The 19,704-nt window shown below is 41.5% G+C and overlaps 1 protein-coding gene across 5 annotated transcripts in view; it reads left to right on the top strand.

The window, feature by feature from the left end:
• Positions 1 to 19,704, top strand: part of SH3PXD2A (SH3 and PX domains 2A) — a 329,372-nt gene that overhangs the window by 249,304 nt on the left and 60,364 nt on the right. The gene's annotated exons all lie outside the window — the stretch shown is intronic.

Below are 19,704 nucleotides of genomic sequence, written 5' to 3'. Positions count from 1 at the left end.
CCTCGAGATGACGGAGAATTCCTTTCTGGGTCCATGTAGGCTTTGGTGCCTCTTGGCCTTTGACTTCTGGGGTGATGTTAATTCCAAGCATCTCGCTTGCTAGACTTCTAAACTGAGCCAAATAGTCTTGTACTTTTTATATCAGTTTCTTCCTTCCCACATTCGAACCTAGTCTAGAAGTTGAGGACAAGGGGGAATATCATTATTTAAGAGAGACAGAGACAGACTCTCTTCCCATGTCTCCTGTAGTTTCCATGTACCTATGGGCCCAGTAACTGTCCCTTTCTTTCTCATTGGATCAGTGACATTTTCTGACTTCTACTCTCAGGGTTGTGTGCTCACATGTCATATGCTTCTGTAAGCACTTTCTGCTTCTTCTTGTAACTCCCTGGATTGGAAGCCAAGAGCGTCTTGTTCTATCCTGCTCTCCTCATTGCAGGCTTGGAGTGGGTGAGAGCCAGATTGTAGGCTCATTCAGACAAACTCCCTGCTTTTTCTTGGGACAGGGTCAGGCCAGATCTGATTCACCCACATCCCTAGCTCATCCCATAGTGTCTTGGGGAAAGCAATTTAAGAAGACAAATCTATTTTCCAAAGGAGAAAGAGAACACCTTCTGGTAGACCAGGTATTAAATATAATGAGATCCTTCTTATTTGAGGCAAATGAGCAAAGGCCGATCATCTATCAATCATTCAGTACTCCTAGCATTTATTGTGTCTCTTAGGTGCCAAGCACTGTGCTACGTGCTGGAGATACAAAGAAAGGCAAAAATCATTGCCAAGGGGAGTCATTTATGGACAAATAAGACATAGACAAGATCAATTGGAAGTAATCAGTAGAGAAAAGGCACTTGAAATAAAGAGTTCAGGTAGGAAATTGACCACCCTTCCAACTGTGATGATTCTTTGATTCCATTGATGAACTCTATATCCTGCCATCTCTAAAAAGGAGGATTTTTAAGGGCAATAAAATGTGAGATTCTGCCCTGGACGTCCTCTCCATGATTGGTTGCCATTTTTTTTTTTTTTTTGAGCCTGGCCCAAGAGAAGGTGAAATCTAGTCATGTTGGCAAGAACAGGAAGAACATCAAACATGTAAGTGCCCACTGAGTACAGAGCACCAGGCCCAGCCTGGGGAGACCCAGGCTGCGCCCTGCTAGAGTTCAGGAGAAGGAGAACCATTGAAGAAAGAGCCATGGGATAGGATATCCTGACTCAGAAAATCTTAAGAGAATGGAGCTGCTTGAGCAACCATTCAACTGAGCCAATCAGAGTCCTGTTTTCTGCCCACTCATTGCTAGACATTCTAGGGAAGGACAGAGGGAAGACAACACAATTCCAGCTCTTGGGAAACCAGAGCTTAGATGTTTTGTGCATAAGCAGGAAGCAGTGAACAGTGCAAAACAATGTTTAAAGTATGTGGCAAATATGATAAGTACTACAGTTCTGAGAGGAGTCAGTTAAGTCAGTGAAGGTTAGACTTATCAGGAAAGACTTTCTGGTAGAGATGGTTCTTGATGTTGGTCTGAAAGTAGAGATAGGTCTTAAGGAAATGGGTATAAGCCATTAGGGAGCTGAGAAATATGAGTGAAGAAATAAAAACAGAAATGATCACGGCATATTGATTAGATAGTTAAGGGACTAGATACTGGAGTAGAAATTGGACTGGATTGATGGGACAGGACCAAATGATATAGGACTTAGGAGTTTTGCCTTATAGTGTGGGGCTTATAGGGAGTCAATGATGATCTCTAAGCAGTTGAATGAGTGACATAATCAAGGAAACTTTAGGGTTGAGGGGGAGATCTCAATGCTAATGATAATTATTCAGGAGAAAGAATGGAGGTGGAAAGACAAGTGAAAAAACGATCAGATTTGGAGTCTCATTCTCCTCAGGGCAGATGGGAGGACTGGCCAGAGAGGTCATGAGATCATGGACTTGTAATTGAAAGGACCCTTAGAAGTTTTCTGGTTTAATGGCTTCATATTACAGATGGGGAAGTTGAGATTCAGAGAAATGAGGTTACTTGCCAAAGTCACACTGACATAGGCTCCTGGCTGGGAACATTAATGACAGAGTGCCTCAGGTAATTGGAATGGAGAGATGTTGCCGTCTGACCTGCTTTCTGTCCGGCTTTGTCAGTTGGTAACTGATCTTATCTGGATGACATTTTTTCCTGTTTTTTTGTTGCTTTTCAATCATGTCTAGCTTTTCATGACTCCATTAGAGGTTTTCTTGGCAGAGATATGGAAGTGATTTGCCATTTCCTTTTCGGGATCATTTTACTGATAAGGAAACTGAGGTAAGCAGGGTTGAATCCCAGATCACATAGCTAGTAAGTATCTGAGGCCAGATTTGAACTCACAAAAATGAATCTTCCTTAGTCCCATAAATCCCAGTGCTTTATAATATTTCCTCCCCTAGCCTACTTTGAAATGTAGGGCCTAATTCTATTGGGAAGAGGAATAAGCATTTATTTAAGTGCCTAAAATGTGCCACACATTGTGTTAATCACTTTATAAATAATATCTCATCTGATCTTCACAATGTTCCTACAAGGTAGGTTCTTTAGTTATCACCATTTTACAGTGGGAAAAATGGAGACAAATAGAGGTGACTTACCCCAGGTCACATGGCTAGGAAGTGTCTGAGTCTGGATTTGAACTCAGGGTTTTCTGACTCCAGATCAGGGGTCTACCTGGTGCACATTAACTATCTCTTAACAATTTCACATGGGAATTTGGTTTGGTGACCTGGAGTGGGATGGCCTTTGGGCCTCTAACACAGGATGCAGAGCGATACTAAAACCATTTCAGCATGGGTCTCCACTTCCAGGATGGGATTTCTAGGAAGCATCTAATTGTAAATATTTTGAGGGCAAATATATTTTTTTCCCATTCTTGAGGTAAGGGAATTTCAGAAATTGAACTGTTCCTGAATCAAAGATTGATGTTGAGCTTAAAACAGGATGACAAAGCTTCAGAACAACCCTGAACTAGTCAAGCAATGGATTGTCCAGGAGAGTATCCCACAAGAACCCTGGACAGGTAGGCAGAAGAGTCGGGTCCTTGGCTGGCTCTGTCATCAGCTGTCTATGTAAGTAAGAGGGGATTGCACTAGATGTTCCTTTTAGCTCTCAAATTCCATGATTCTCTGAACACAGCTGCCAGAGAAAGGCCACCTGAGGGCCAAGTTGCATCTGATGTAGGAGAGAACAATCATGTTCTGTTGAGGAGCCATTTGTAATGGAAACACTGACACTTGCAAGCCCTACGCTGCTGCCCTGGGGCCAGTGCATTATTACCCTTTGGAGAAGCACCCTCACAGACTTTAACCTGACAGGTCTTTGGCCTGGCCTTAATGCTGAGGAGTAGGAAAATTGACACCCCAGCCCTTTTTCTTCCCCCATTGCATAACAGATTTCCAGTATGGAATTGCCTGCTATATGTAAAACAAACTCCTTCTGGGGAGTGTAATTTGCCTGTCCCCAGGGGAATTGGGGTTGAGAGAGTGTTCCTTTCTTTTTCCTTTCCCTAGATTATCTTGTGGCAGTGTGATATTACACACTTAAGCAGTTGGGTTTATGGTAATCGTTTGGGGGCTCCAGAATACTTTGGGGTTTTTTGGTCTAAATTCCCAGCCGCAGCCATTCTCTCCACCGATATCAGTGTCTTTGGAATTCCATAACCTCATGTTCCATAGCCATGTTATCCCAGCTGGCAGAATTCCTCACATCATTCCTTAGGAAAATTACCTTAAGAGCTGTTGTTTTAGAATTCTGTGACTTCAGTCAGACGTCATAAAAAGTGTTCCACAGGGTTGATCCTTTGCTGAGACACTCTAAGCAGGGCTCTCTAGAGTCCTTTCTAAAAATGTACCATAGGTTCTTGATGGCTTTTTTTTTTAAATTAAATCTAGCAAGTTTTAAAATATCCTATAAATGAGCATATTGGTAAATATTTAACAACCAGCTTTCTAAACAAACAAACAAAAAAACTTACAACATATTTTAAAATTTATTACACATTATTACTGTTTTCTCCATTATTTTCTTAAGTCTAGATTAATCACCAAAACAATAACTCAAGCCCTGATTGCCAATTTCCAAAGTGTAAATAATCACATTGAAAAATTAACAATTGACTTTATGAACAGGCTCCAATGTACCTCTATTTACAAACCATCCTCAAGTCTATAGGCTGTATTTCTAGAATGAAATCTTATGAGAAGAAGAAAATATGTAGAAATATACACTGAAAAATAACACTGATTATAGGTTACAATCAGGTTTTATACAAGCCAGATTTTGAGGGAAAGTACAGTCTATTTTAGACTGTAATAGTACACTGTAGTTAAGGAACTGTGTAGTATGTCCTGGATAAAGAGCCAAGCTTCTAATCCAGGAAAACGGGTGCAAGTCCCAGCTGTGGCCTTGTCACCTTGAACCTCTCTGTTCTAGACAACTCCAGCACAGTAAGGGAGGAAAAGGGAATGAATATTCATTTAGCACCTACTTTGGTAGGAAATGGAGAGCTTGGTGGTGCAGTGGGTAAAGCTGAGCCTGGAGTCAGGAGTTCCAGTCTGGACTCAGACATTTACTAGCTGTGTGATTCAGGGCAAGTCACTTAACCCTATTTGCTTCCTTTCCTTATAAGTTGCAAAGAAGGTGCTGTTGTGCCCCCAAAGTTTCCTTATCCAGGAGTTCCCCATTCTAATGAAATCACAAGCCTGATCTTTATCCTCAATAGTATACTATGTGAATTTTAATTATCATCATTATTTTGGTAAAGTTGTTGCTTTACTTTCCTAATTACAATCCTAAAAAGGTCTTGCCTTCTCTGGATGCTAAGGAAAGTAGCCCAGGGACATGGTGGCTTTTGGAAGGAAGCCAGATGAAAATGCTGCTGACCTATAAAGTGAATAATCCGCTATTCAAGATCAAAGGATGATTGTGAAAGTCCATCTTTCTGGACCCAGCCGAGCAAATCAGCTACTCCCAGTGAAAAACATTCCATTCTAGAACCCTTGGCTTATGTTGTCCTTACACTCCCATTTAGGGGACAAAACTGGGAAGGACACCAGACTGAGTAAACTGAGTGGCCCCAGCACTGACCTGTGCCAAATGAACTCCTTTGGGACTTTTGGATACTGCTTTTTTTATAAGTCCAGAAGGTCTTGCTGTAGGCTTCACAGTAAAAATCATTTCTTCAGAGGCTTTAGCTAGAGATTTTAAATGTAAATTCCTGTATTAACAGGATAACCCTTCTTCATCAGCCCTCAGGAACAGACCCTTGCCAGCCCTGCCAAGGACAAAGGCAACTTGGTACAATGGGAAGGGTCCAGAATTTAAAATAAGAGGACCTGTGTTCAAAACTTATTGCCTCCATGACTTTGGAAAAAATCACTTAACTACTCTGGGCATTTTTCCTTGACCATAAAATGAAAGAGTTGCGTAGATGGTCACTAGCTCCTTTTTGTGCCAAGTCTTTGAATGGGAGTTGGAGATGAAGGGAATGGGAAAATGCTGCAAAGAAATGGAAGTCAAGGAAATCATCAAAGCCACTTCCTCTTCATCCAGGGTGGAAAGCTAAGATGGATAGATTGGGGAGCAGGGTCTGCATCTGCTTTGTCTATTGTTGGGGAGGGCAGGGTTCAAACAGAGCTATGTTGTTTTGGATTTGCCAAGTTATCACAGAATCATCAAAGTTTCACTACTTTAATGCAAGAAAGGGTCCAGGAATTATAGCCCTGTTCTCCTAGGGAGGGGGGTTTCTTTGGTCTCCCTTTGTACTAGCAAATCAGCTACTGCCAATGAAACATTCCGTTCTAGAACTTTTGGCTTATGTTGTCTTTATGGTCCCTTTAGGAAGTGGGTAAGTTTTCCCTTCCGGGTATTGGATGTGGAGGTATCCCAAAGAGACAGCATCAACCTAGAATCAGAAGGTGAGCTTGGTCATAGCATGGCAATGAGACTGCTGGATAAGGGATACATCAGAATTGCTGAGGTAGTGGCCATTTGTGTACATGTTGCTTCAGAGTGGTTAAGTACCCTTTCTAAAATTCCTGAGAGCTAGCTGGGTCATTCTGTCATTCAGTTATACTCTTCCACCCCAAGAAAAAATGGTGACTGACCAAACAACTGAGGGACCCAACATTATCACAACAGCTCACCCTTCCATATCGATTCTAAGCACAGGAAGAATCATGTAAGAAGAGACCAATTTGATAATAGTGAGGGCTGCTTGTCAGGAACATAGGAAGATGAGATTGGAATAGAAGTTCGCCAAATCTTTCCCCAAAGCAACCCTGTGAGGTAGGAAGTACTATATCCAATCAGCAGATGAGAAGAATGTCTTAAGTGATGTGAAGTAAGCTTCTAAGTGCTTAGAGTAGGGATGTGAGCCCAGACCTTCAATCCCCTAGCCCAAAGCTTTTTCCCTGACTCCATCTTGTTTTATATTCTGTGATCAGAAAGAATCCTGGTAAAGAAAAAGAAATCCCAGTGAGCGGGGCTGGTGGATGCCAGTCCCCTTGCTTATCACCATTCATCTATGGGATCGTTGCTTTAGAACTAGAAGGGAATTAGAATTAGAAGCTGAGTAGCCCCAAGCCCCTTGTTTTACAAGTGAGGAAACCGATCTCCATCCAGATTAAGTTACTCGCTCAAGGTCGCATACAGGTGGCAAGTCTGCCTTTTGAACAAAGGCCCTCTTATCTCATTTCCAATACTCTCATCACCATGCTCACTGTGACAAGTTCACTTTCTGATTCTAGGTTGACACTATCCTTCTGGGATACCTTCACATCCAATTCCCAGAGGGGAAAATTTAAGATGACTTCCCCATTGTACAGCAGCGCATCCCCACTACCAAGGAAGGAAAAGAGCCATGGCAGACAAAATGGGGGGAATTGAATGATCATGTCTTTGATCCATTCTGTGGCTCTGTGTTGGCTACCATCCAGCCCCTCTTGCCTCATCCCTCCTGATATTTTTTAACCTCAAAGCTTGAATGTTTAAATTGACTCACTTTTCAAAGGTGTTAACTTCCCCCCTACCAGAAAAATCTCCATCCCACAGCCTGAAAAGTAGAAACACTCCTCTTAGTGGCGACACTGCTCCTGGGGGGATCCGGGGTGGATGTAGCCAGAGGGAGACAGGCAGCTGGAGGAGATGTTGTTCTTCTTGGCGAGATGCCGTGGAGAGGCATAAATCAAGGAGGTTTTATGAGCCAGTTTGTGATCTCCCCATTAGATTGGAGAGGACCTTCTCCCCTCCTCCAGCCTGTTCCATCCATTTTGTTCTCCACATGGTCTCAGAGCTAGGTGATAGGGGTTACTATTGTGTTTGGCTGGTCACCCAATCCTGGAGCTTTCTAGGCTGTTTTAAAAGATGTGTTTTCTGTACTTGAGTTGATAGTAATGAAAGGTCTATGTCAGTTCTGGCTGTTTTTGTTTTTGTTTTTGTTTTTTTTTGTTTTTTTTGTTTTGTTTTTTGTTTTGTTTTTTAACTTTCTGGGTCTTTTGTCTTTCATAGAGCAACAGGATTTCTATTTATTGCAAGAATGTAGAAGTATGGGGAAATGTACCAGTAAGGACCAAAGGGTTATGCTCTAGGGGATCATCCATAGTGATGGGCACCCCCGGGACTGTTGAATGCTCATCCCAAACCTTGAGCGGTCACTCTGTGGCAGTCAAGGTGATAGTCAGTAAGACATACATCATTTCTTTCTGTCTTAGAGCATTTGGTCAGTTTGGGCTGTGCTCAAGGTGTACATGATACATTTGTTAAAAAGAATAATTAGAGTAATCACCCTGTTCAGCATCATTATCCATCACTTAAATGGAGACATAGAGCTGTTAATGACACAAAGAATGGTTACTATTTCACAAAAATTGATTTTCAAAATTGTTTGGCTATATAGAAGAATTAGTTGGAACTAACATTGGAATTTAATAATAATGAATGTAAACGCCTACATTTAGGTTCAAAAAATCAACTAAATAAGAACAGAGTGGGAGATGACTGATAGAGAACATGATGAATGACTAAATATCAGATGATGGAATTGAATTCCAAAAATTATTTTGATAGCTTGGAAAAATAAGTTGAAATTAACAAGTTAAAATTGAAGAGAGATAAGTGTAAATGTCTGGACTTAGGTTCAAATAAAGTGAGAGATGGATGAATAATACTTTGTGTGAAAATGACCTGGGATTTTTAGTAAGTGCCAGCTTTGTACCAGAAACTGTGCTAAACCCTTTACAAATATTATCTCATTTGATTCTCACAATGACCTTGGGATAGGTATGCTGTTATTATCCCCATTTTACAGTTGAGGAAACTAAGGCAGATAAAGGTAAATGATTTGTCTAGAGACACATAGCTCACAAGTATCTTAGGCCAAAGTTGGACTCACATCTTCCTGACTCCAAGCCCTTGCCGCATTGTATGTTCAGCATTAGAATCCATGTTTGAAAGGAGACTTAAGCAAACTGGAGGGAACAGTTGTAGAGAAGGGTCCCACAAATGGCAATGAATGGAAAACCACAGCAGGAAGGGTTACACAAATCAGGAACAGCTGGAAGAATTGAAGATGTCTACCTTGGAGAAGAAAAGGGTGAAATGATCAGTAGGTCAGTAAGCAGTTATTAGGGATTTAATATGTGCCAGACCCTCTGCTCTCAGAGAGGTGATGTTGGATAGATCCAGAACAATTAGGCATACAGGTGCAAAATATCACGAGGGGGATTCAATTCAGTGGAAGGAATCACTTTTAAATAGTAACTGGCAGTTAGGTAGCAACATGAATAGAGTCCTGGCTTGGTTTCCTTATCCATAAATTGGAAAGAATAATAGCACCTATTTTCTAGGATTGTGTGAGGATCAAATGAGATAATATTTGTAAAGCGCTTAATACATTGTTTGCCATATGTAAACATTTCTCCCTCTACCCCATACCCACCTCATCTTTAGAAGGGATTCCCACTGTGCATAAGAGGTGTTCTAGTAATAGCTGGTGCTTATATCATGCATTGAAAGCTTTATACATAAACATATAGTGTGTATGTATGTATATACATTTGTCTCCATATAGGCCATTGTATTTATATGAAAAGCCATTGTCACTGCATGGTGGAGGGGTATGAGGTGCAATAAGACTAGAAAGGGATTGTCGCACTAGGTAGAGCATCAGCCCTGGAGTCAGGGGGACCTGAATTCAGACACTTGATACTTATCAGCTGTGTGACTCTGGGCAGGTCATGTAATCCTGATTGTGTTGAACCATCCTCCCCCTCCAAAAAACAAAACAAAACAAAAAACAGAAACAGAAACAAAAAACAAAAACAAAAAAACCAATGATGTGTGGGGAGTGGGCTGTGTTACTTTTTCTTGGGAATAGTTTCTGTCCTCAAAGCTTTGGACAAAGTCTTGCAGGGAGCGCTGGAAGATGGTCGAGGCTCCTGTTTCTTGGTCCTCAGCACTTCTCCCTGCCTCCCTCACATACCTCCTGGCCCCTGAAAGATTTCTCTATCTTTCTACAGCTTCCAAGGTTCCAAAGAGAAGGCAGTTTGGGAGACTTAAGAAGGTGACCCAAAAGCCAGCCATTCTAAGTTGCTCTGAGTCAGCTCCCCGCCTCAAAAAGTGTCTCTTGTGGCAAAAATGGCTGTGTTTGAAACAGCAGCTGCAGAGGTCAAGGGTTACCATATGCACTTTGGAGCGAGCTTTATGCAGACCAAATGTTTTGAATATTATGTTTCTGGAGACATGGCAGCTGAGACATAGACTGGAGTCTCCTCAGGCTGCTCCTGTTGCATTTCAACAGTTTGTTTCCCAAAGCCGGAAACAAAGCACATCATAGTATGGATAAAAGGCATCGACCCTGGGTTTGGGAGGACTGCATTCAAATTCTGGCTGTGGAACTTATTTATCTAGGTAACCTTGAGCAAGCCTCATTCTCTGGAGCTTTGTTTCTTCATCTATAAAATCACAAACTTGGAGTTGATCATTGTCATCACTTATACTTCTAGCGCCTCTGATCCTGTAAAGCTGATAAGGCCCTTCTCTACAGCTCATTTATCCCTGCCCTAGGTGACTAGGCTGATATTTTTCAGGCTGATTAGAAGGAGAATAAGAAAGGAACTAGAATCCTTGAAATGTGTTGGATTTGAGGGAAGTATTTGTTTTGCTAATTTTTTTTTTTTTTCTCTAAAAATGCTGTTTCAAAAAATTGGCCTTGAGGAGCAAGGAAGGTCCCGGGAGAGGAAGAGGTGGGGGTGGGAGGGAGAAGGGTGCTGTTGGGTGGTTGGGCTTGTGTCAGCTGAGGACAAGATTATTAACTTGAGTGTGTTCCCTCAAAGCCGGACTGTGAATAAGCAGCTTGAGAGCTGGTTTGGCACTAAGCAAGGAACCATAATCACAAACAGACTGGCTTTGGTTACAACCAGAAGTATGACTTTACTGGCTTCCATGGGGAAGAATGTGCCCCCCTTCCCTCACAGCGCTTGCCCGAACCTTTGCCCAGTTAAACCTGATCTGCAAATGCAATAGGTCCCATGTTGAAATAGAGGGCCCACTCTGGGCTGGGATAAGGTCTGAAAAAGAAAGTCAGTGTTTCCAAGGTTCCCATTGGCATCAGGGTGTCTGATCCCTTTCTCTTTGTCTGTTTTTCCCCTCTAGTATCTCATGTGCTTTGCCTGCTTCCCCTTGGGGTTCTGGGAGCTAGAGATTCCAGAATCTCAGGAAGGGGCTGGAAGAGTCCCACATTCCCTGAATCTCTGCCCTGCTCAGCTGCCCAAAGTAGCCAGAGCCATGGCTGCTTTTACTCAGCAAGCTGGCATTGGGTTTTTGGTATATGTCCAGCCCTGAGAGAGAGTGAAAGGGGGAAGAAGAAATCAGGATCCTGACCATCTGGCCCCAGATAAAATTGTGAAGTCTTCAGCACCTTCCACTTCCCTTCTTGGGTCTTCTTTACCCTCATGACCCCCAGAGCCTCCTTGGGCATTTCCTGGCCCCAATATCTTTCCTGGGATCTCTAGTATTTTGTTCCTTTCTCTTTTTACTTTCTATTGTGTATCACAGTTATGTATACATATCTTGTCTTCCCTCTTAGAGTTAAATTCCTCAAGGACAATTGTGTCATCTTCATTGCCCATTACTGTATTCTTCAACATACCCTCTCTTTCCCCTCTCCATGTTTGCTGAATAAGTGAATATCAACTAACAAATAATAATCAGCACTTACTGTGAAAAGCAGTATGGTATATAGTCAGAGCAGCCAGTGATCAAATCCTTTCTCTCAAGCTTATTAGCTATGTGACCCTGAATAAATAATTTCTCATCTTTGAGCCTCAGTTTTCTCATTTGTAAAATAGGAACAATCTTAACACCTACCCACAGTACTGTTGTAAACCTCAAGTAAAATAATAAAAATAAAGCACTTTGCAAATTATAAATCACCACATGAATCCATTCCTGTTACTACTATGTAGTAGACAAATCTTGGTAGGAATATAGGAGAAACATAAAACTCAGCTTTGCAATATTGTATAATGGAAAGAGTATAATGGAATGTGTCAGTGACCTCATTTACTTGCTAGCTGTGACCTCTTTCACTTCAAAGATTCTCAGTTTACCCCTCAGCATATAATAGATAACACTCACTCACTTTATAATGCCCGTTAGAGCAGTGATTGGGCTCAGTGGATTCAAGGGTCTCTTTCTAGTTGGGGCATACTATTGTTCTAGATCACAGACGGTATGCAGACCAGTGATTACCCCTAGAACACTGCTTGTTATTCAGGTGGCTCAGGTTGTGGGGGGCAGTGTCCAGAGCAGTGATTACCCCTTTGGGTCCTGGGCCACTGTCATGAATCTGAATGTTGCTCTTATTCAGTCACTATTAGCTTTCCTCATCCAATATCATCTGATATTTCCCACCAGGGCAGAGGTTCAGGCCCCATGAATGAGAAATCCAATAGCCTAGGAATCGGAACCAACAGGCACTTGGAGCCCTGTTGGGGCCTGGATCTGACATGGCAACCAGGGCATGAGGTCAAGAACCACTCAGCAAGTCTATCAGCAAGCACAGTATGAGCCAACCCTGTTCTCAGCCAACCCTTGAGATCTGTATACTGGCAGTTCTGTGCAGGAGATAAACGGAAGAAGAGACAGCCTGCGCTCTCCAGGGGCAGCTCTTGGTCTGATGGACGATATCCTATAAGCAAACTAATTAGCCCCTAATACAAGGGCTAAACTATGGAGCAGGACCTTTAAGTGCATCTAGGTCAGAAAAATCCTTTTGGATTGAAACATTTAGGGAGGGCTTCCAAGAGGTTATTGCTCGATCTGGTTATTGAAGGAAAAGTAGGATTTGGATGGAGAAGGCTTTTCAGAGAAGGAGAGGAATAGAGATAGAGATGGGAATGGATCTAGAACCCTGGACAAGAGTGCTTCAGGTGATGTCAGGAAGCAGGGCCAGGACTGAGGAAGAGTCAGTGTCAGAAAACAGATTTCAGTGGAAAGGAGATGAGCAGCATAACGGATAGAGCACTAGACTTGGCGGCAAGAAGACCTGAGTGCTTATTTAGAAGTTCTGTGCCCCTTAGTGCACTTAGTCTTTCTGTGCCTCAGTTTCCTTATCTACAAAATGAAAACATGACTCCTAAGTTCCCTCCTAAATTCTATGCACTGCACAGGCTGCTTTGTATTCCTTCCTTGACTGTGGCTTACAAGTTAATTCCTGTCTGTTCATCTTACCTAGAAATCCTGCCAGCCAATCATCTCTGAACTCCTGTCTGTAGAATTAGAACTCAGTCCCCAGGATAGGGGCTTCCTATGCTCTAGGTTGGTCTGTTTTGGTTGAAAAGAGTTTGGGGAGGTGGGAATGGGGTTGGCAGGAGAACCACAATCCCACTAGCCTTACATAGAGATGCCACAAAGGCCCAGCCAGGAGTTGGGTAGCAAGCAGGCAAGAATGTTCCTCTTGCTGCAACTTTCCGCTGGAACCCCCCTTTTTTTCCTCAGTAATCTTCCTGGTTTCCCGTATGTAACCAAGAATAATTGTAGCATCACTTTTGGTGGTAGGGGAAAAAAAAACAAAACTGGAAACAGTATGGTACCCATTGATTGGGAAATGGCAAAACAAATTGCAGCATGTGGATGGGATGAAATATTATTGCACCATAAAAAACAATGCATCTGAGGGATTCAGAGAAACATGACTTGTATGAACTAATTCAGAGTGAAGTAAGCAGACCCAAGAGAACATTATACACAATGACTTCAATCATCTAATTGAAAACAACATTAAAAGGCAGCCAGACTCAGGTTAATTGCAGCAATCCACCTTGGCCCCAGAACAGAAAATGAATGAAACACAGGAAAGGTGGGGGGCTACTGGAGTGAAATATTGCATAAGTTTTTGAATACTAAGTTATTGTTTTATCATGTGGCTTTGCTAGCTGTTTTTCTTTGTTAAGAGGAGGTTCTGAGTGGGGGAAGGGAGGCAGTTGATGGGGAAGTGACTAGTGAAAAAAAAAGTCAATAGTAAAACTTAAAAACAGTAAAATAAAAGATTTAGGTATGAAGGCAGAAAGCCTTTAATCCTCTATCCTTGAGTCATCTCCTTTCCAGGGCTCAGTTTTTTCATCTGTACAATGATAAAAGTTGGGTTAGATAATCTCTAAGGCCCCTGGAAGCTGTAAAACTCTAACATTATCTAATCACTTTCTCTCTTGCTTTCGTGTTCACTCTCTGTCTCTCTCTGGCACTCTTCTCCTCCTCCCTTTGTCTAGCCTTTTCTCCTGTCTCTCTCATTTATCCCCCCTTTCTCCTCTCCCTGTCTCCATTTCCTCCCCCCCACCCCCTCCCCCATTCCTGGATTTTTTCTTTGTCATTTGTCATGTGGTCTCTGTCAGCCTGTACCTGAATCCAGACTTTCCCTTATACTCTGAGATCTGGCTGTCTCAAGCCCTAGTCTCAGGCAGGACAGCTAGGACTCCAGCTGACCCTGGGAAAACCCAGAGCTCTCCAGGCTCTCTGGAGTATAGGTCCCTCTTTTGACTGCCTCCTTCCCAGGCTATGTGGGGCTGCAGGTCTTTTCCTGCCCATTCCAGAGCTGTGAGTCGCCAGGCTCTGTGGCCCGAGGAGCAGGGGCTGTGTTTATGCTTACCGTATAAGGTGCTGTCTCAGATCCATTGTCTCCATCCTCCAGCTCACCAGTGGGGTTGTGTTCTAAGGGACTAGAAAAGGCAAATTGTGTTTGTTTGGGAAAAAACATCGATATGAGATTGTTTTCTTTCTGCCTTAAAGAGTCTCCTAGGATTTTCCTTATTCTCTCTGCCCTATTCTCCCAGAAGTTTGGTTTTCAATTCTCATTTTGAGAAAGATCCATAACCTAGAAGGATTAGTAGAGCATCTAAACAGTTAGGGGTGAAACCGGGAGTTATCTGTCTGCAGTTTGACCTTCTGTGCATAAGTGTCCATCAAAATTGAAGGTTGGGGGGCTGAAGCAGATCCTGACTGGTTTAAGTCTTAAAAAAAATTAGTGGTACTAAGGCACAACTTTCTGCATTCTGAAGATTTGGGGAGAGGGGGAATATTCTGCTATTAAGGGACTTTTTTTTTTCCTGCCTCACCTCCTTCCTAACACCAAGTCTAGTAAGTAGGTGTTGACTAGAGAGTTAAGAAGTTCCTTTTTTTCATTTGTCTTCTTTATATAAGAATCAAGCCCTTCCTCCCCCCTCCCCAATTCTGCTGCTTGTTCCATCAGTAAATTTTAGAGATTCAGATTCATCAGCATTCCTGGTAGCCACCCCTCACCTCGGTCTGGAAGAATCTGCCTCATGAAAGGGCAGTTGCCTTTGGATGGTGCATATTTTTGCAAGCCCTGTATTTAAAATTCCCCAGGAATTAAATAAGCAGAGTCTGGGTAAGACTGTTACAGAAGAACTGTGGTCTGGGTTCTGTTTTGCTTTGCTTTTTAAAGTTCTTTAAATTAACTCTCCCACCCATTCCCAAACCCTTTCCCCTCTCCCCCCCCCCCCGCCCCATCTTTTCAAATCTGACCCCAGTTAAGAATAACATTGTCAGCCTCTTCATCCAGAACAATGTGGTCCAATAGAGAGGACTAAGGTAGGTCTCTATTCTGAAGACCTAGCTCACCTCTTGTGACCAAGGAAATATATTTGAACATGACCAATGCCCTATATTGGATCAATAGAGTAGAAATAATTTCTGACATATATGTATTTTTCTTACTATTTTACCCAAGACACTTTTGAATTTATTATCTAGGTGATCCCATGGTATTCCAGTGAAAAAAGCGGGACCAAAATTTTATCCCCATTTGACAGATGAGAATAATCATAAATAGTAAGCATTTATATAAGACTTAAAAGGTTATTATTGTTGTTCATTTTCAGTCATAGCTGACTCTTGGTGACCCCATTCAGGGTTTTTTCTTGGGAGAGATACTGGAGTATCCTTTTCCAGCTCATTTTTACATATGAGGAACTAAGGCAAACCAGGTTAAGTGGCCACTCCATCATTCTGTTCCTGTACTGCAGTGGATGATGTTAAGGGAGGGACCTGTGAGGACTTGGGAGCAATAATGAAAGTAAGAATATTAACACTAACAGCCACTGAGTTCTTTGGATGACTCAAGGGGATTAAGAAGGAACATAGGGACAGAAAACTCGACACCATCTTGGAAGGTGTATCCGCCATTCCCTTCTGGCCCAGAGGGATATGCAGTTCAGAATTTTTTAACAATACCCCAGGCAGAGAAAACTCAAAACAGGCAGCTATAAGTGGTTTAGTGAATAGAACACCGAATCTGGAATCCAGAAAACTTGAGTTCAAATTCATTCTCAGACTAATTTGGGCAAGTCACATAACCTTTATCTATTTTAGTTTCCTAATCTGTGAAATAGAAATAAAATAGAATCTACCTCCCAGAGCTTTTATGAGGATAAAATGAGATAAAATCTGTAAAAAGTATTTTGTAAATTTTAAAGCACTTTAATGCTACTATTGTTATTAAATAATCATTATTATTGAGGAATATAGAGCTAAGGCCCTGAGAGACTGTTAAAGAATGAAGTGCTAGGGCAGGTGGAAAGTTGAAATGCTCATTATTGCAGCCTGTCCAGTTCCTGGGAAAACACTTTGAGTGGAAGGCAGACCTGTGACTTTTTACTGGGCTATCAGAACCCCTTTTTTAGATTCTAGTTGGCAATAGTGGAGAAAAAAAAAAGAGACAGAGACTTCTGCTATTTCCAGCAGAATGAGATATTTGGTATCCTGGAAACCAGAAAAAATGAGAACAGATGATGGTTGGTTCTTTCTTTCCAAAAAGGGAGAGGAAAAAAATTCCATCTCCAAGATTACTCTATATGACAAAGCTATAAGGTGACATATCTCAGTTCTTCCTAGGATGATGACTTCAAGTGAGCATTAATGTGGTAACAAGTGTCATAGAATCAAAGATTGAAATCTGGACAAGACCCTGGGGGTCTAGTCTAATCCTCCCATTTTATAGATGAGAACCAGATTAAAAAAACCTTAAATAGCAACTAAGTGACTTGTCAATTGATAAACATCAGAAGCAGAAGAGGAATCCATTGTCAGTGCTCTTTCTTTGACTTGAATTGGACCTTGAAGAGTGGATAGGTAGAATTAACACAGAAGAAGGAAAGGCCGGATATGACCCAGAGCAAATTTCTTGATTGTCAAGAAGGGGGATGGGAAGGGAGGAAGAGATTTGGTACTCATTTTTTTTTTTTAATGTTGAAAATTGTTTTTACATGTAATTAGGGGGAATAAAAAACTGAATTAAAAATTTTTTAAAATTACTGGAGAGAGAAAGGCATTTTAGGCACAGGGAACAACATAAAACATTTAAGGCAGATAAACTGAGATCCAGGAGGTTAAGGTCTTTTACCTTGGCCCAGGGTCTCACAAACACTCCATCCCTAGGTTCCTTAGGTTCTCTGACTTGAGTTCCTTAAATTCCTTCCATTCTGCCTTGAATTTAAAACCTAGCTCTGCTCCTTGGTGTCTAGGAGACTAGTGTAGTCGAGTTTATTTTATTTCTTCAGGCTTCATTTTCCTCAAATGTAAAATGGAGTTGAACTAGTTGACTCTGGACTATAGCGCTGAATTCTCACACTCTTTGAAAACTCACTGCCAATCTGTCCTGCAGTAGGACCAGGGAAACAAAGCATTTCTGTGGAGGCGAGGCTCCTCGAACATCAAAAACCTCTTCTTTCCAAACATATCTCCGCTATGACCAGAACACCCTGGATGGTGAGATTATGCTTGTGGATTCCTCCCTTGTTCTTGTCAACACTGTGCCTGGAATGCCTGGAAAGGCTTTTGTCCTTCAAGGCCTGTTTCAAGTCAGGGAGAGGAGTGCTGACATTAGGTTAGAGAATCCTTCCTTCATGCTTCCCTGAGCTTTGGCAAGTGACAACACTCCACCCCTCACCCCCACATCCAGCCTCAGTTTGCTCATCTGTAGAATGAACAGATTGGACTAAACCTAAGATTCCTTCTGGCTTTAGAGAGATGATTCTATGATCCTAAGCCCCATTGTTTCCAGGAAACCTCTCATCATGCTCTCCCATGGAGGTCTCCTTTCTTGTACCACTTATTGACCACTGTAAATTTGGAATTATTAAGTTTTTAATTCTTATATTCATAACTAGACCAGGAGTTTCTTTAGAGCAAAAGCCATGTCTTTTTACTTCTCCTTTATCCCCTGTAGTGCCCAGTACATTGTTGGATATAAATAGATGATAAATTCAAATTGGCTGATAACAAAAACAAAGCCAAACCATGTAGTGGCTGAAAATATTGGTGTAGAGGGGCAGCATGGGCTTTTGAGTCTAGATGACCTGGATTCAAATCTCACCTCAGAAACCTATTATCATCTGTATAATTCTGGGAAAATGCTCTGTGCCTTAGTTTCCTCATTTGTAAAAATAAGGGGGCTGGATTTCATGACCTCTAGGTTTAAATCTGCGATGCTGTGGAAGAAAGTATATTTCCTGGTGTTCAAATTCAAGGCTTGATGGGCTCCTGACCTGTCCGTTCCCACCTGTGCCCAGCTCTGAAATAGATATCTGAAACAAAAGTCTTTGAAGTGTTATTGTCTTTTTGGGACCCACTGCTGTTGGTACTTAGAAAGTCTCTTCCATGAAGCCAGAAACTTCTCCCCAGTGATCTTTCTTTGTTGTAGACTCCAGACATCTAAATAGTTTTTAAAATATACTTCAGTATATTTCAGTCTGCTGAATATTCAGTCTGCTCCCCATCCATAACCCTCTCTTTCAGTCCCATTTTCCTTCAGAATAAACATAAATGAACTAGTTTACTTACAGATTGGAGATCTTGGGTTTAACTCCCAGTTCTAAAGCACACTAGCCCTCTGACCTTGAACAATTCACCTCATCCACAAAATGAGTGAGCTGGATGAGATAACGTGTAAGATCCTTCCCAGATTTGGGTCTATGATTCAAAGTCATTTTAACTTCTCTGGGACACAGGTTCTATATCTATACAAAAAAGGTGATGGACTAAGTGAACTCTGAGGTCCTTTTTAGGTGTGAATTTTTGATCTGATCATTTATGGAGCACCTACTTTCTCTTTTTTTTAATTTTATAATTATAAAAAATTTTTGACAGTGTATATGCATGAGTAATTTTTTATAACATTATCCCTTGTATTCATTTTTCCAAATTGTCCCCTCCCTCCCTCTACTCCCTCCCCTAGATGACAAGCAATCCCATACATTTTACATGTGTTACAGTATAACCTAGATACAACATATGTGTGTAAATCCAATTTTCTTGTTGCACATTAAGTATTAGATTCTGAAGGTATAAATAACCTGGATAGAAAGACAGTAGTGCTAACAATTTACATTCACTTCCCAGTGTTCCTTCTCTGGGTGTAGTTGTTTCTGTCCATCATTGATCAACTGGAAGTGAGTTGGATCTTCTTTATGTTGAAGATTTCCACTTCCATCAGAATACATCTTCATACAACATTGAAGTGTACAGCGATCTTCTGGTTCTATTCATTTCACTCAGCATCAGTTTATGTAAGTCTTTCCAAGCCTCTCTGTATTCGTCCTCTGTAAGAAATGACAGAGCAATAATATTCCATAACATTCATATACCATAATTTACCCAACCATTCTCCAATTGATGGACATCCATTCATCTTCCAGTTTCTAGCCACTAAGAAAGGGCTGCCACAAACATTTTGGCACATACAGGTCCCTTTCCCCTCCTCAGTATTTCTTTGGGATATAAGCCCAATAGCAGCAATGCTGGATCAAAGGGTATGCACAGTTTGATAACTTTTTGGGCATAATTCCAGATTTCTCTCCAGAATGGTTGGATTCTTTCACAACTCCACCAACAATGTATCAGTGTCCCAGTTTTCCCACATTCCCTCCAACATTCATCATTATTTGTTCCTGTCATCTTAGCCAATCTGACAGGTGTGTAGTGATGTCTCAGAGTTGTCTTAATTTGCATTTCTCTGATCAGTAGTGATTTGGAACACTCTTTAATATGAGTGGATATAATTTCGATTTCATCATCTGAGAATTGTCGTTCATATCCTTTGACTATTTATCAATTGGAGGATGGTTTGATTTCTTATAAATTAGGGTCAGTTCTCTATACATTT

Source organism: Sminthopsis crassicaudata, chromosome 2, assembly GCF_048593235.1.
Source record: "Sminthopsis crassicaudata isolate SCR6 chromosome 2, ASM4859323v1, whole genome shotgun sequence".
NCBI classification, from domain to species: domain Eukaryota; kingdom Metazoa; phylum Chordata; class Mammalia; order Dasyuromorphia; family Dasyuridae; genus Sminthopsis; species Sminthopsis crassicaudata.
The sequence above is the reverse complement of the archived record's forward strand: the minus strand, read 5'-3'. Positions and strand labels throughout refer to the sequence as shown.